Genomic DNA, 4,772 nt, shown 5'->3' on the forward strand with positions numbered 1-4,772 from the left:
TTATTTTAAACATAAAATCGGATTTCTAACACAACCTTTAGTTTTCGTAAAGGGACTTTTAAGAGATAATTTCTAAAATGTATTATTAGGCCATTGTTATGGCCAATGTAATCTTCAAGATTTGTCCATAACATCTGGGCCGGGTCTAGGGGGTTACACTAGGACCATACCAATGAGGTGGAAAATCGGGTTATTATGCATACAAAGCACATTTGGTGGTGTAGATGAATAAATAGTATTATATAGGAGTCTATATTTAAGATAATTGTAATAAGTTATGATATTATATGATAACTTTTGTAATTTAATTACTCTATGTATCTTTGTATATGTCATTGTTTTTATGTGATCAACCGAGTCTAAAATTTTATTGTGGTTTGTAATAATAGTTTTTAAATTTATGTTTGTATTCATGTGGTAACATCCTGTAACACCCCTTACCCATATCCGACGCCAGGACAGGGTTTGAGGCATTACTGGACTTAAACATTCACAATCATGCAAAACCGAGCTATAAAATTTTGTTCCAAATTAAAACCAATCGAATATATTCATAGTGTCCCTATTATGGGCCTACGAACATGCATTTAAAATGCTCCGAGACTAAACCGAGTTGGAAAGTTCTGGGAAAACTTAGAAATTTTTCTCATAAATCAGGGTCACACGCCCGTGTGTCATCAACACGCTCGTGTCCTCAAGCCGTGTAACTCTCTGTTTATAATGTTAGTACACAATTTGAACCACACGGCCAGGCCACATGCCCGTGTCACCAGGTTGTGTCCCTCACACGGATGAGACACATGGCCGTGTCTCAACCCGTGTGGCTAACACTTAGGCTATTTTCCAAGCCTTCATGTTACCCACAATCCCTTACATCTATATACACGTCATAATCACAATTCATAGCAACATTTTAATGATTAAAACACTCTTTATTAAGACACAACATGACATTTTTGAGGCATCATACACGTTTTACATATCCTCACATTATACACATTCTAGGCATATCAACTCTCATTTGTTTAACCAAGTCAAATACTTTACCACTTATTCTCTTATACCATGATTATCAACTTATCCATCCAGCATTCACGTTGAAGGCATTATTATCTTACTAGCCCTATTATACATTAACCATGGTATGACCACTTCGAATGGTCATGAGGTTTTCATCACACATGCATGTCACAACACCTATCATGCATGGCCAACCATCATGCTCACATCATTTCATCACATGCATTATAACATAGCATGGATTGATAGATTTACAAACCATACTCAATATGAGCCACACCCTATGGCCATATACAATTAAATCAAAATAAGCCAATACATTTGGCCAAATCATAGAACACATATCATAAAAACTAATCCCTATACATGTCACTCACTTGAAACTTCTCAACCTATGTATCAAAATCCTAGGGTGATAGCTTGGTAGTGTGATGTTTCCTCCGACGTTCTCCAACCCCGAGCTGACCTAAAAACACTAAAAGAAATGGAAATGAGGGAGTAAGCTCAAATCTTAGTAAGTCCATATGAAAATAATAAGAAATATGTAACACCCCTATCCCGTAACCGTCGCCGGAATAGGACGAGGCGTTACCAGAAAATTTGGAAGCAGATCAAAACAGTAAAATTTTGAACATTTTTTTTCATGAATAAAGATTATTCATTTAATTAAATTTCTAAACACAAACAAAGATCAAAATTATAACTTATAAAAGTAGACTTCCAAAGGATGCCATATTCGCATGGCTTATAAACAATAGTTATGATATCATTCTAGTATAATCTATCCTATACATGCTATAAGCTAAATCCAAATCACAAGGTTTCCATAATAGTAGATAGTGTGATGAAGTGCTGACGATCCCCGAGCTGGTAATCAGAGTCCACAATCTATAAAACAAAGACAAAAGACAAACGGAGTAAGCTTACATAAGCTTAGTAAGTCTTAAGTAAAACGATAATTTTGCAGAATCAAATTCAATTATCATTTATCACTCGATTTTTTCTAATCAATGAAGTCACTCTAGAGCTCTATAACGAACTATAATTTCAATAACCACATCATTTAGTTACCACAAATTATTTCATGATAATGACCAAAATGGTCAAATATTCGTATGCTCACAAGGCACACTTAGCTCATAATTACACTCCAATCTAGATGCCTCTATTATAGTTTAATCGAATACATTCTTATGGCATAACACATTGGCCAAATGTATCATAGTCACATGGACTGTGGTCACATTTGCATTCATACACTTATTCACATATGCATCGCTTTGTATACTTTTGATCTAATCCGAATTGAAAATCACATACAAGTACCTGATACATACCTGGCCAACTTAATGTACTGAACATCTTTAACTGTCGTTTCATTACTAAGCCTCATCGTCTTAGACCTTGCAGAAACCCCGTTTAACAATATCAAGAGATCTCACCATTCTGTCACATAGTTCAAACCTCATGCACGCATATATAGTTTATCTATTTCTTCCAAATTTGATTCACATAGTCTTTCGCATCTAGAAACCTCATATCTACTTCTAATTCAATCAGTCAAACTAAAACATAATACTTTTACCACGTTTAGTTTCCATATTTAGAAGCACATAGTAATATCATAATCTATCATGAATAGAGTCATAGAGTCACTACTCATTTAGCATAACATATACTCTTTCAATAATATAATCACTTGCTCAAACGTACTCGTTTCAAGCACATACATGAATATATATATATATAAAAACTTAATTCCTTATTTCATAATCGCATCAAAACTTTCGAGTATTTCAACGTGGCATGTATTGAATTACAGTATGGGTCGCAAAGAACCAAACATAAACCTTATCACATATACGTAGGTTGACAAAATATAATCCTTCCCTTGCATTTGTACATCTAGCCGAATACAATTTATTCTCAATTTATAAGGCCTTTTTGGCCGAATATGCACAATTACATATATAAATCTCAGCACATACTTTCTTTACTTAAAGCTCATACGATAAATTTAAATCAAATACTTTTTCATACTAACAACCATTGACCGAATAGATTATTCCTTATTCAAAGATATAATAATCATTCCCACATATGTATCGTTCTTTAATACTAATAATTCACCGAATCGTTGGCCGAATGTACACGAGTACATACATGAAAGCTTAGTATATACTACATTATACAAGCATACCAAGACTGATTAGGTCATCCTCATTTTCACAATATAATAATCAATCACATATACGTTTTTCTTGAATGCTAGTGATTCACTTTGAGGTAAACTTACAAATGAGGAGGTAATATGTATCTGAACATCTTAAATGTATAGTACTTACTTGATGGTAGCTCACTGCGAACATTCAAGATCATAATCTTACTTAATTCACCAGCATTAAGCCTGCGGGACTTTAAACCCAGATACAATTCCAGCATGAAGCCAGCGGGTCTGTAACCCGGATACAATCTCAGCACAATTCATTTAATATATATTTATATTTTTACTAACTTTGGTCTCATTAAATATCTAATATTGCACACTTTTCACAATTGGTCATTCGGCCTTATCACATATTCACTTACACATATATCACATTAACCATTCGGCCTTATCTCATGTATGCACTTTCACATTCATCACATTGGCCATTCGGCCTTATCACATATACACACTTTCACATTCATCACATTGGCCATTCGGCCTTATCACATATACACACTTTCACATTCATCACATTGGCCATTCGGCCTTATCACATATACACACTTTCACATTCATCACATTGGCCATTCGATCTTAAGCTAGATATTACGCCTTGTCATTTTATTTCGTCTTAGGTACAAAATCACATTAGTAAATCGATTCAAATACGTAAAATTTTCCATTTGGCCTTAGAACATATCATGGCCACATCATATTTTTCAATTTAGCCATTTCTATAATAGTATCCATAAATCAAAACTCAAAATAGGTTTAATTACTTAGAGACTTACCTCGAATGTCGTCGAACGACTACGGATCAGCTATTTGGTTAGTTTAGCTTTTCCCCTATCCGAATTAGGCTCCTTAAGCTCTTGAGCTTAATCTAAAACAAATTTAACTTATTAAAATCCCATTGTGCTTGCTTATGGCCGAATACCATAAGAAATTTAATAGGCCATATAACTACTTTTAGCTCAATATAAAATAATCGTACACATCTTTAATCACCTTAAACAAATTACTAAGTATTATAGAAAATCAAAGCATACTCATCGTTAGCCTTATTCGGCCATCTCAATACGTTCTAAGTGACCATATGTATATACGTCTATACTAAAGTGCTTTACATTAATAACACCATATCAACAATGTATAATGCCAACCCCTTTAAACCAATTATCCATACAAATATTATTTGTACACATTTCCTTACCTAAATTTCACATTCGGCAACCACTTAATCAACTTAACAAATTTTCTATACTTCAAAACCACAAGTAAATATCATAATTTGTATCATTACATCGATTAAACTAAATCATGCATTAGCTTTTAGCACATTCGGCCATTAAAGAGACAACCCAATTAACATTCAAACCTTTTTAAGCTTAGATTTCCCAAGGCCAAATATCACATAAAAACCTTTAATACACATGCAAAGTTTACACTTTAACTAATTATACATATACTAATAAACCGAATATTATTAAACAACCATTCATTTCATTTCTCATTTTGGCACATATTCGGCTAATATATAAAT

The sequence above is a fragment of the Gossypium hirsutum genome, chromosome A06 (assembly GCF_007990345.1).
Source record: "Gossypium hirsutum isolate 1008001.06 chromosome A06, Gossypium_hirsutum_v2.1, whole genome shotgun sequence".
NCBI lineage: Eukaryota > Viridiplantae > Streptophyta > Magnoliopsida > Malvales > Malvaceae > Gossypium > Gossypium hirsutum.